We start from the raw sequence: 13,906 nt of genomic DNA, 5'->3' as shown, positions 1-13,906 counted from the left end.
GCCACCATACACAGCTAATTTTTAAAATTTTTTTTGTAAAGTTAGGGTCTTGCTATGTTCCCCAGGCTGGTCTCAAACTCCTGGGCTCAAGCCGTCCTCCTGCCTTGGCCTCCCAAAGTGTTGGGATTACAGGAGTGAGCCACCTCACCTGGCCTAAAATTCTAAAACTAGAATTTTGTATTCTACTAAGAGTGAAATGGACAGGTTTGTTTTTATTCTTGGTGACAAGTGGTTACATTGGCTTTTCAGGTAATGATCAGATAATAAATGAGCTTTTTTTTTCTGAATAGCTTGATTTTATATATATATATATATATATATATATATATATATATATATATATATATATGTATGTTTTTTTTTTTTTGCGACGGAGTCTTGCTCTGTTGCCCAGGCTGGAGTGCAGTGGCGTGATCTTGGCTCATTGCAACCTCCATCTTCTGGGTTCAAGCAATTCTCTGGTCTCAGCCTCCCAAGTAGCAGGGACTATAGGCACCTGCCACCACGCCCGGCTAATTTCTGTATTTTTAATAGAGATGGGGTTTCACCATATTGATCAGGTTGGTCTCGAACTCCTGACCTCAGGTGATACACCTACCTCGGCCTCCCAAAATGCTGGGATTACAGACATGAGCCACCACGCCCAGCCAGCTTGATTATATTTTTATATTTATTTTTTAAATATCTTAAATCCTTAGCCTTATTATACTTTTTTCTCTGAATGACAAGTATGATTCATTTATTTGGAAATAAATCTACCTGATTATGTTTGTATACTGATTGCCTTGGAGTTAGAAGGTTTGAGGAATCTGTAATTCTTTCTTCCCCAGTAATAAACTCTTGTTACTTCTGGCTGGAGGTATTAAGGTTGAAGAACAGATGAGTCTTATTTGTACTTCTTCTGCCTCAGGCAGCATTCTTTGTAAATAGAACACCCAGTCAAAGGTAAAAAGTCCCAGTGATGGTAAGCAACTTATTTGACAAGTTATTTATTCTTTTTTTTCCTTTTTGGGAAGACCAGATGCCAATTAACATACTTCTCAGTTTCTCAGCTTTGCCAGGGGCAAACTTTATTGTTATTAATACGCGCTTTTGCCCAGTGTTAAATTTTTGGACGTAGGTGCTTTAAAAATACTGGTGTAGGCCAGGCGCTGTGGCTGACGCCTGTAATCCCAGTACTTTGGGAGGCCGAAGCGGCAGATCACTTGAGGTCAGGGGTTTGAGACTAGCCTGGCCAACATGGTGAAACCCCGTCTTCATTAAAAATACAAAAATTAGTCAGGTGTGGTGGCATGCACCTGTAATCCTAACTACTGGGGAGGCTGAGGCAGGAGAATTGCTTGAACCAAGGAGATGGAGATTGCAGTGAGCTGAGATCATGCCACTGCACTCCAGCCTGGGTGACAGAGCAAGACTGTCTCAAAAAAAAAAAAAAAAGATAAATAAAAAAATATTGGTATAAAGGTTGAATCTGGCCAGGTGCGGTGGCTCATGCCTGTAATCTGAGCACTATGGGAGGCCGAAGGGGCAGATCACTTGAGGTCATGAGTTCAAGACCAGCCTGACCAACATGGTGAAACCCCGTCTCTACTAAAAACACAAAAATTAGCGGGAGAATCACTTGAACCGGGGCGGTGGAAGTTGCAGTGATTCGAGACCACACCAGTGCACTCTATCCTGGCAACAGAGCAAGACTCTGTGTCCAAAAAAAACAGAAAAAGCTGGGTGTGGTGGCACACACCTGTAATCCCTGCTACTCGGGAGGCTGAGGCAGGAGAATTGCTTGAGCCTGGGAGGCAGAGGTTGTAGTGAGCCGAGATCAGGCCACTGCATTCCAGAGCTTGGGCAACAGAGTGAGACTGTGTCACCAAAAAAAAAATAAAATAAAAATAAAAGATTGGGCTGGGCGCAATGGCCCACACCTGTAATCCCAGCTACTCTGGAGGCTGAGGCAGGAGAATGGCGTGAACCCAGGAGGTGTCGCTTGCAGTGAGCCGAGATGGCGCCACTGCACTCCACCCTGGGCGACAGAGCGAGACTCCATTTCAAAAAAATAAAAAATAAAATTAAAAAAGATTGAATCTTACTTTCCATACTTAAAAAAAGGTACCAAAGGATTTGAGAAGTAAAGCTCTCTCTGTAAAACCTTGGAAATTTGTTCAATTTGGTCTGTATGTGATTAACTTTTTTTTTTTGTTTTTCCCTACATTTGCCAAAGATGAGACCTAATTAGAATTAAATGAAGGTTTTTTTGGCTTGTTTTTATTTTTGGACTTATTTTGAGCCAAGACACTTTGATATTGTGTCTTTCTAAAAAAGAATAATTTGTCAGAATTATTGCATTAAAAGAATGTTTTATGATAGTGGTTTTAAAAATCAGGAAGAGAATACTGTTTTATCATGAGATTCAAGAGATCAAGACCATCCTGGCCAGCATGGTGAAACCTGTCTCTACTGAAAATGCAAAAAATTAGCTGGGTGTGGTGGCGTGCCCCTGTAGTCCCAGCTACTTGGGAGGCTGAGGCAGGAGAATCACTTGAACTTGGGAGGCAGAGGTTGCAGTGAGCCAAGATCGTGCCACTGCACTCCAGCCTGGGCGACAGAGCAAGACTCCGTCTAAATAAATAAATAAATAAATAAATGTAAAATGAAGAAGAGAAAACTTAAATTGATTGAAATTTTGGGACCCTATAACTTTGAGGTTGTTGTTTTCTGCTCACTTGTATTTAGGCAGTTGCTAAGGCTGGGCAGTGGTTACACTAAATCATGACTGAAGAGAGACAAGATAGTTGTTGTTTTGTTTTGTTTTCTAATACTGTAAAGTGCTCCAGGCTCATCTTGTATATTTCCTGCTGTAGTCCTAGAATCAACCATTTATTTAAAGGTCCCTGGTTCCTTTATTGGTTTTACAGACCAAGATCTGGGCATTCTGGGCATTAGGGTGTGGTTTCTTTTAGGCCATTTCGGCTGACAGCAAAGAAATTTGTGTGTGTATATTAACTCTTGTGTATATACATATCTATAAATACTTCTCTATGTAACCCTCTGTATTATATTAAATTAAACATGAGTTCTGATTCTTCATCTCTACTGCATTACCACATGGATTATTCTAGCCTCCTCCCCTTGCTGATCTTCCGTGAATTTCCATTCCACAGTGAGAAACTTGGCTTTTCCCATCTGCCACCCATTTACTTAATTGTTCAATTCCAATACACTTGTTTAGCAGTATCAGAATTGTTAACGAGTACCCTCGTGGAAAACAACTTTATTGACTAAAGTACAGTACTTATTGGTAGTCTCTTTTGCGTTTAGTCTTATGGACTCTTTTCCTTTACAGTCACTTAGATCCATAACTTTTCCTCTACTCACTTTAGTAAGGTTTTTAAAAATACCTTTGAAATACAGTTAGGTTCTCTTGTCACAGTCTGGGATTCTTCCAACCTACTAACTGATTTTTAAAATATTTGCATATATTAAGGTTCACACTGTTCTTGGTGTTTTTTGTTTTTGTTTTTTTAAATAGAGATGGGGTTTCGCCATGATGCCCAGGCTGGTCTCGAACTCCTGGGCTCAAACAGTCCACCCGCTTTGGCTTCCCAAAGTGCTAGGATTACAGGTGTAAGCCACTGCGCCTGGCCAAGGTTCACTCTTTGTTCTATAAAGTTCTATAGATTTTGACATGCATTATGTCATATATGCACCATTACAGTATCGTACAGAATAATTTCACTACCCTAAAAATTCCCTGTGCTTCGCTAATTCATCCTTGTCTTCTCCATAGGCCCCTGGTAACCACTGATCTTTGCCTTTTCTGGAATGTCATATAATTGGAATAATACATAAATAGTAGCCTTTCAGACTGGCTTCTTTCCCTTAGCAACATGGACTTAAGGTTCCTGCATGTCTTTTCATGACTGTTTTTTTTTTTTTTTTTTTTTTTTAAGATGGAATTTCACTCTGTCGCCCAGGCTGGAGTGCAGTGGTGCAATCTTGGCTCACTGCAACCTACACCTCCTGGGTTCAAGCGATTCTCCTGCCGCAGCCTCTTGAGTAGCTGGGATTACAGGCGCCCGCCACCATGCCCAGCTAATTTTTGTATTTTTAGTAGTGATGGGCTTTTACCGTATTGGCCAGGCTGGTGTCAAACTCCTGACCTCAGGTGAAACGCCCATCTTGGCCTACCTAAGTACTGGGATTGCAGGCATGAGCCACTGCGTCCGACCTTTTCATGGCTTAATAGCTCATTTCTTCTTTTAGAGGCATAATACTCAACTGTATGGCTCTTCCACAGATTGTTTATTCATCTATTGAAGGACATCTTGGTTACTTACAGTTTTTTGGCAATTATGAATAAAGCTGCCATAAACATTTATTTACGTGCAGGTTTTTGTGTAGATGTAAGTTTTCAGCTCAGTTGGGTAAATACCTGGGAATGTGATTGCTGGATCTTATGGTAAGACTGTAAAAAGCTGCCAAACTGTCTTCCAAAATGACTATCATTTTGTATTCCCACCAGCAGTGAATGAGGATTGCTGTTGCTCCACATCCTCACCAGCATTTGGTATTTGGTATTATCAGGTTTTTTGATTTTAGGCATTCTAATAGGCGTGTAGTGGTATCTTGTTTTCATTTGCAGTTCCCTGATGATGAATGATATTGAGCATCTTATATGCTTATTTGCCATCTGTATATCTTCCTTGGTGAAGTATCTGTCCAGATATTTTGCCCATTTTTAAATTGGGTTGTTTGTTTTCTTATTGTTGAGTTTTAATAGCTCTTTGTATATTTTGGATACAAGTGTTTTATCAGATATGTGTTTTGCAAATATTTTCTCCTAGTCTGTTTTGTTTTTTCATTCTCTTAACAGTGTCTCTTGCAGAGCAGAAGTTTTCAATTTTAATAAAGTTCAACTTAGCAATTTTTTTCCTTCATGGATCATGCTGTTTGGTGTTGTAGCTGAGATCTCATTGCCAACCCCCTAGATTTTCTCCTATGTTATCTTTTAGAAGTTTTGTAGATTTGTATTTTTGTAATCCACTTTTAGGCAGCATTGGCTCAAACATTTCTAGATTATTTTGTTCTTCGTGTTTACAATTTTACATGATTGCTTCCTAGTTTATTAAATTATTGTACTACAATTTTCTTAGATTTTCATCCCCCTATTGACTTTTTATAAAAACAAATTTGGAAACAACCTAAATAATAATGGATATGTTTGTGCTTAGCTTTTTTGTGTTTAGGCGCTTGCTTCAGCAGCCCATATAGTAAAATTAGAACGATACAGAGAAGATTAGCATGGCCCCTGTGGAAGGATCATACATAAATTTGTGAAGTGTTCCATATATATACATGCACATATATACACATGTATATATACGTATATATACATATATGCGTATACATGTATACGTATATACACATATATACATGTATACGTATATACACATATATACATGTATACGTATATACACATATATACATGTATACGTATATACACATATATACATGTATACGTATATACACATATATACATGTATACGTATATACACATATATACATGTATACGTATATATACATATATACATGTATACGTATATATACATATATACATGTATACGTATATATACATATATACATGTATACGTATATATACATATATACATGTATACGTATATATACATATATACATGTATACGTATATATACATATATACATGTATACGTATATATACATATATACATGTATACGTATATATACATATATACATGTATATATACACGTATGCATATATATACATGTATACATGTATATATACACGTATGCATATATATACATGTATACATGTATATATACGTATATATACATGTATACGTATATATATGTTTGTATATATGTGTGTGTATATATGTGTATATATATAATTTTTTTTTTTTTTGAGACAGAGTCTCACTCTGTTGACCAGGCTGGAGTGCAGTGGGGCAATCTCAGCTCACTGCAACCTCTGCTTCCTGGGTTCAAGCGATTCTCCTGCCTCAGCCTCCTGAGGGTGTACATGTGCGTGCCACCATGCCCGGCTAATTTTTTGTATTTTTGGTAGAGACGGGGTTTTACCATGTTGGCCAGGCTGGCCTTGAACTCCTGACCTCAGGTGATCTGCCTGCCTCAGCCTCCCAAAGTGCTGGGATTACAGGCATGAGCCAGTGTGCCCGGCCACTGTTCCATATATATATATATTTTTTTGTGAGGCCAGCCTGATCAACGTGGTGAAGCCCTGTCTCTACTGAAAATACAAAAATTAGCAGGGTGTGGTGGCCTGCACCTGTAATCCCAGCTACTCAGGAGGCTGAGGCAGGAGAATCGCTTGAACCCGGGAGGCGAAGGTTGTAGTGAGCCGAGATCGCACCACTGCACTCTAGCCTGGGCGACAGAGTGAGACTTTGTCTCAAAAAAAAAAAAAAAGAAACTTTTTTGTGTTTGGGATTATTTCATTTATTCTTAGAAGAAATGCTTGAGAGTGTTCTGCATACCATTGTAAAATTTTTGCCCTTACGAAGCTCATATTTTGGTCATTGCCTTAGGATAAATTCTCAGTAATACAATTATTAGTTAAAATATTATGACCATTTTTATATCTTTAGATGCATATTGCCAGTGAAATTACTTTCTAAAGGATTTTACCTATTTATAAAACCATCTCATATTCTAGATGATAAAAGTTGATATTAAAAATAATTAAGATAATAATTTTTTATTTTAAAAGTTGTTGACCAGATTTTACTATTTATTAGAAAATGCAAGCATTTTGGAAAACTTTGGCCATTTACTTTCTCTTGTTGTGCTTTTATCATCCATCAATAAATAAGATGCTCTAAGATGTGAGGGGCAAAATATTATTATTTCTAAAACAACATTCCAAATGTCTTTGATATTTAGTGATCCAGAATGGAAATTTTGTTTAAATCTGTTCAAGCTTCACAACTATTTTGGCTGCATTCATTGCTTACACATGTCTAATCTTATATCTCAAGAGTTTAAGGGCAAAGTATGGTATGATTGCTTATATAATTAGTCAGTAAGAATATTCTTCGGCCGGGCACGGTGGCTCACGCCTGTAATCCCAGCACTTTGGGAGGCCGAGGTGGGTGGATCACGAGGTCAGGAGATCGAGACCATCCTGGCTAACACGGTGAAACCCCGTCTCTACTAAAAATACAAAAATTAGCTGGGTGTGGTGGCGGGTGCCTGTAGTTCCAGCTACTCGGGAGGCTGAGGCGGGAGAATGGCGTGAACCCGGGAGGCGGAGCTGGCAGTGAGCTGAGATCGTGCCACTGCACTCTAGCCTGGGCAACAGAGCGAGACTCCGTCTCAAAAAAAAGAATATTCTTCCACTTGTTTGCCTAAGTAAGATAGCAAGGAGGCAGAGTTAGATGAAAAGGAGACAAACTGAACCAGTCAGATGATTTAACTGCAAAAATTAGAAAGGACAGACTGTTACATTTTGGTAGAGTAGTTCCTTGTCTTTACAGTGTAGTTTCTAGTACAGTTGTACTGAACAACTAAGCAGTGAACCAGTGAAAAGTCAAAGGAAATGTCTCTCTTCTCATATGCCAGGGATCTTTTTTCCTTCAACTTCAGAGATCTCCTAATTTTTAAGAAGATATGTTGTGGAGAAGGTAGGGAGTTCATTTACAAAGCTCTGTATAATTGAGGAGATGATATAATAGCTGTGTTAAAGTTTTAAACATAGTTCCAGTCACCCTAACTCAACTATTTTTGTATTTTACATAATGTGCCTTATGGGCTAAAATAGAAACAATTTGTAATTTTCGTTTTTGCATTTAACATAAGAACTTTTCCATGTTTGCATATAGTTTTCATAAATATTTTTAAGATGTTTATAGTCCATATGTTTGATGTACTTCAGTGTCTTTAAAGGTTTCTCTAATGTTGGATATTATTTGGCTGAACAAATTACTTTTCAAATACTTGGTCAGAAGAAAATGCTTTACAATCTTAAATGCTTAAATTTTTTTTTTTTCCTTGAGACAGGGTCTCCTCTGTCACCCAGGCTGGAGTGCGGTGGCGCAATCTCAGCTCACTTATGCACCTCTGCCTCCTGGGTTCAAGCAATCCTCTCAGGTAGCTGGGACAATATGTGTGCACCACCAGGCCCAGCTAATTTTTAAAATATTTTTTGTAAAGGCAGAGTCCCACCATGTTGCTCAGGCTGTCTTGAACTCCTGGGCTCAAGTGATCCTCCCACTGCGGCCTCCCAAAGTGTTGGGATTATAGTTGTTAGCCACTGTGCCTGACCCTTAAAAATCTAACAAGTGAAATCTAGGCCTCCTAAGAAAAAGAATCTGAATTATGTTTGTAATGCACTATAATGGTATTTTTGCAGTGTTTGATGAATTTAACTTTTGTCCCTTACATTATGGCTTTGATAAACTTGAGAGATGCTGCTGTTATCTGACTTAACTTTATAATTTGTTGCGGAGGTTGTTTTTTTTTTTGAGATGGAGTTTTGCTCTTGTTGCCCAGGCTGGAGTGCAGTGGTGCGATCTCGGCTCACTGCAATGTCTGCCTTCCAGTTTCAAGTGATTCTCCTGCCTCAGCCTTCCAAGTAGCTGGGATTACAGGCATGCGCCACCACGCCCGGCTAATTTTTGTATTTTTAGTAGAGACGGGGTTTCACCATGTTGGCCAGGCTGGTCTTGAACTCCTGACCTTGTGATCTGCTCACCTCAGCCTCCCAAAGTGCTGGGATTACAGGCATGAGCCACCGCACCTGGACATGTTGCTGAGGTTTTTAACTATACAAGGTTTGAAATATGTGTCCTATTGTTTATAGGAGATTAAGACAAAAAAGCCAAAGCAGAAGTAGGGGTAAACTAGCTGTGGCTTAATTTTCTTTTCATTACCTCCATGAAATAACCTTGTAAGACTTGGAAATAGCCAAAGTTTAGCTTATTTTCCACAAGACATGGGAGGTGAAGGAAAAAGCATATATTTTATTTAAGCAGTTTTATGCTGCAGATATGTACAGATTCATCTACTAGATATTTAACAAATTTATTCACAATAGCAAAACATTCATAGTAATCTAAAAGTAGGATAGGGGTTATGCTTTTCACCCAGATGGTGGACTCCTATTTCACACTTACAGATGTGGATATTATATAATAATTTTTATTTTTATTTTATTTATTTTTATTTTTTATTTTTTTTGAGACGGAGTCTGGCTCTGTCGCCCAGGCTGGAGTGCAGTGGCACAATCTCGGCTCACTGCAAGCTCCACCTCCCGGGTTCACGCCATTCTCCTGCCTCAGCCTCCCTAGTAGCTGGGACTACAGGCGCCCGCCACTACGCCTGGCTAATTTTTTTGTATTTTTAGTAGAGATGGGGTTTCACCGTGTTAGCCAGGATGGTCTTGATCTCCTGACCTCGTGATCTGCCCTCCTCGGCCTCCCAAAGTACTGGGATTACAGGCTTGAGCCACCGCGCTCGGCCAATAAACTTTACTGAGGCTTAATTAACATACAGTTAAATGCACACATATGAAGCATAGAGTTTGAGTTTTGGCAAAAGTATACATCCATTTAACCACCACCCCAGTCAAGATATAGACAGTTCCATCATTTTTTTTTTTTTTTCCTGACACAGTGTCTCACTTTGTCACCTAGGCTGGAGTGCAGCGGTGAGATCTTGACTCACTACAGCCTTGACTCCCAGGTACAAGCAATCCTCCTACCTCAGTCCCCAAGTAGCCAGGACTGCAGGCCTGCTCCAGGATGCCCAGCTAATTTTTTGTATTTTTTGTAGAGATGGGGTTTCGCCTTGTTGCCCAGGCTGGTCTCAAACTCCTGAGCTCAAGTGATCCCCCCTGCCTCTGCCTCTCACAGTGCTGGGATTACAGGCGTGACACGTAAGAAAGTTTCTTTGTGCCCCTTTGCATTCAGTACTATCCCCTCCCCTCCAGACAACAAGTGATTTGATTTCTACCACTAAAGAATAGTTTTGTCTATTCCAGAACTTCAAATAAATGGAGTCAAATGAGTCGGATTCTTTTCTGTCTCACTTTCCTCCCCCTGAGTGTATTTTTGAGATTTATCTGTGTTGTTGGGGATGAGTAGTTTTTCCTTTTTATTCCTTTTTCCTTTTATTGCTGTGATACTCCACTTTATGAATATGCCACAACTTGTTTATCCATTTGCTTTTTGATAGACATTGGGTTGTTTTTAGTTTTGTACTATTTTGAATAAAGCTGCAGTGAACATTCAACTACAGTTGTTTGTGTAGATGTGTGTGTGTGTGTTTTTTTTTCTCTTGGATAATACCTAGGAGTGGAATTGCTGGGTCTTGTAGTAAATGTATGTTTAACATTATGAGAAACTGCTAGATTGTTTTTATTTTATGCACTTATCAGCTGTATATAAGAATGGCACTTGTTCCACATCTTTGGCAAAACTTGGTATTGCCACTCTATTTTAGCCATTCTTATAGACATGTAGCCATTGTGTAGGCATATAGCCATCTACAAAATTGAAATGTATGTCTTAGCACTTGCAGTTATAGGAATTTATTATCCATTTTTAATGGGCTGCCTCTGAGAGACTAATTACTTTTTTATTACTTTCATGCATGTCACAGAGGGTCAAAATAGTATTTTGCTTACTATGTAGAATGGCTTTTTGCTGTGGTATATATAGTGATTGGGTTTGTCATATTTCCATTTATACCTAGTTTTCATTGTATATAGCTTCCTTCACAAGTGGTATACAAATCCTGACTAGAGCTTTTTCTCCTGCTTTTGGAAATGTTTATGTTAGCTTTGCAGTTTCCCTAGCTGGCCAACTTTGGTTGAATAGAAGTCTTATTTGAAGCCACTCCGATTAGCTAGCTTAAGGCCTCTCTCTTTTGGGGCCAAATGTTGGTCTTATGTAAAAGTAAGTATTTTATTAAAATTATCGCGTGTGTCTTTACAATGCCAAAGACATAAAATAAATTAGATATCATCTGCGTAACTAAAGCAAATTTTCATCTTATTTGTGGATTGTTGGAATTTTTGGCCCCCTTAATTTTTTCCTTCATTTTATTATGAAAAGTTTCAAACCTACAGAAAAATTGAGAGAATTGTACAGTGAATACCTGTATACCTATCACCTAGATTCTATAATTACATTTTGTTGTATTTGCTTAATCGCATATGTGTTAGACATTTTTGATGATGTATTTAAGCTGCTGCCTTTCTTTATAAAAGCAGTATATATTGGTAGATCCTACTGTGCAGTCAGTACTTTTGTGTGATAAGAGAATTGGTGCTTCACTGATCCAGTGGTCTTGTGAAGCTGGCTATCTGTGAACCCCATTGTCATTGGTTGAGAGCTTAATTATTTATTTTCAAATGAATTTCAGCTAGATTATGTTACAAAGACAGAATTGAAAGGCAAGGGAAATTGCTGGTAGAAAAGGTTTGTATCATCAAGGAGGTGAAAATACTACCAACTTGTTTGCCCAATTGATACAAATACTATAACACAAATAGCTACCATTTATTGAGTAGTTACCATGTTCTAGAGCTTCCTCTCATTTTAATTTTCACAACAACTCCATTAGCCGATGATATTAACCCCATTTTATGGATTAGAAAATTGAGATTTAATGAGATAAAGTAATTTACTTAAGGGCTCATCCATTAAACAGCACAATTGGTATTCAAACCCAAGTCTGTTTGACTCCCAAACCCATACTTTGAACCTGAAGTCTGTACTGCTGAAAGTTTCTCCTTATTGAAGAATTTATATTTTGCATTAATTTATGTCTTCAGAATTATACAAAGTATTGGGCCACACCAAATTTGAGTCTGGTATAGTAGCCTTCTTGTAAAAAATTATATCATATAACATTTTTATGACTGTGAAGACCTCTTAATTCTTCAGGAAGGAGGGCCCTTTTTCAAATCAGACATCCTGGGGTTTTTACTGACCTTATTTCATTCTCTGAAGAATGAAGGAATTTCCCACTTTGTAGTAAGTCATGGAATGTATAGCATTCCTTCTATAGTTGAACCAGATAAATATTAGCAAGTCTGTTTAGAATATGACACTGGAAGTTTTTTCCTGTCTTTTTTTAAAAGAGGTTTTTGGAATTATAGTCAATCTGAAACTTGGTCTTACTAATAAAGAAGTGAAACCTAAGTGAGCTCCCTTGCTCCCTGATGGCTCTTGGTATAAGTCTCACTTAAGTTTCTCTGATGATTTTCAGGGTTTATTTTTGTGAGTGACCCAAGGAACGGTGTATTTTGATTTGAAAACTGAATGGGTGGAGGTGTGTATTGAAAGCAATAGTTCTGAATCTTTTTGGAGTTCATATACTCCTTTTTGAAGCTGATGAAAGCTAGGGAAACTCCCCAGAAAAAAACACATAATAGGCACATAAAAAGAATTTTACATACAAATTTTGTAGATCCAGTGACTCTCAAGTCTACCAACAGAGTGCCCTAGATAAAAAATTCTTTAAAGGAAAAAAAATCAGGGAACCGAAAAGTAAGATTTGAGCATCAGTTTTTATTTTTCACAAATGTGCATTTCATAAAATTGATTGCATTAACAGAAATTTTGTTTTGGTATTTAAGATTTTATTTTATTTCATTTTTTAAAAAACAGGATCTTCTTTGGTAACCCAGGCTGGAGTGCAGTGGCATGATCTAGCTCACTGCAGCCTTGAACTCCCAGGCTCAGGTGATCTTCCCAGCTCAGCCTCCCAAGTAGCTGGAACTATAGGCACGTGCCACCAGGCCTGGCTAATCTTTTGGTATATTTCGTATAGAGACGGGGTTTCACCATGTTGCCCAGGCTGGTCTCAAACTCCTGAACTCAAGTGATCCATCTGCCTTGGCCTCCTAAAGTGCTGGGATTACAGGTGTGAGCCACACTGTGCCTAGCCTGTATCCAAGATATTAGTATTTTGGCCAGTCTTTAAGGTGTCAGCTTTTGCCACTTTTGTTAAAAAAAAAAAAAAAAAAAAAGGATATTCATGAGTTAGCTAAGGTTCCTAGGGATATATAAGAATGTATGGTGATTTCTAAACTTGCTTTTTCATTTTTTTCTTATACCATCAAATCATTTTCTCAGAACTAGTAAGGCCAAATACTTAGATAAAATCTTTTGCCGGTTCCTTACTTAAGATTTCCATTTCTTCTTTAATCAAAATCTATATACATAGTACCTCTTTACTTCTTAAACCTTCTGATATAAATGTTTAGGAATTGTTCTACATGTTTTATTACATTAATCTTCACAGCAACTCTGTTAGGAACTTATTGTCTCCATTTACACATGTGGAAAGCAAGGCTAAGAAAGGTTAAAAACTCAGTCAAGACCAATTCTGGTACTAATAGTCGGGATCAGGATTTAAACTCCTGTAAGTAGCTCCAAAGCCCATTTTCTTTCCATTTTACCATGCTGGTGTATGATCAGAGTTGATCACGTTTTTTTTGTTTTTTTTTTTTTTGAGACAGAGTCTTGCTCTGTCCGCCAGGCTGGAGTGCAGAGTGCAGTGGCGTGATCTGGGCTCACTGCAAGCTCCGCCTGCTGGGTTCACGCCATTCTCCTGCCTCAGCCTCCCAAGTAGCTGGGACTACAGGCGCCCGCCACCATGCCCGGCTAATTTTTTGTATTTTTAGTAGAGACGGGGTTTCACCGTGTTAGCCAGGATGGTCTTGATCTCCTGACCTTGTGATCCACCCGCCTCGGCCTCCCAAAGTGCTGGGATTATAGGCTTGAGCCACCGCGCCCGGCCCCTGATCATGTTTTTTGATCACAGGTCTGACTGAATGAATTCAAAGCCCAAGTTTCCATCAGTGAAAGGGGCTCTTTATTTTTTTCTATAGCTAGCTTATTGT

The 13,906-nt window shown here is 38.5% G+C and overlaps 1 protein-coding gene and 1 non-coding gene across 5 annotated transcripts in view; both read left to right on the top strand.

Annotated features, from left to right (window-relative positions):
- Positions 1-13,906, top strand: part of SNX27 (sorting nexin 27) — an 88,992-nt gene that overhangs the window by 12,165 nt on the left and 62,921 nt on the right. The gene's annotated exons all lie outside the window — the stretch shown is intronic.
- Positions 5,244-5,350, top strand: LOC112206985 (U6 spliceosomal RNA). The gene has a single exon (XR_002941463.1). It is a non-coding gene; the product is annotated as a U6 spliceosomal RNA (small nuclear RNA).

This window comes from Pan troglodytes, chromosome 1 (genome assembly GCF_028858775.2).
Source record: "Pan troglodytes isolate AG18354 chromosome 1, NHGRI_mPanTro3-v2.0_pri, whole genome shotgun sequence".
In the NCBI taxonomy this organism is placed as follows: Eukaryota; Metazoa; Chordata; class Mammalia; order Primates; family Hominidae; genus Pan; species Pan troglodytes.
This window is presented reverse-complemented; position numbering and strand designations above follow the sequence as displayed.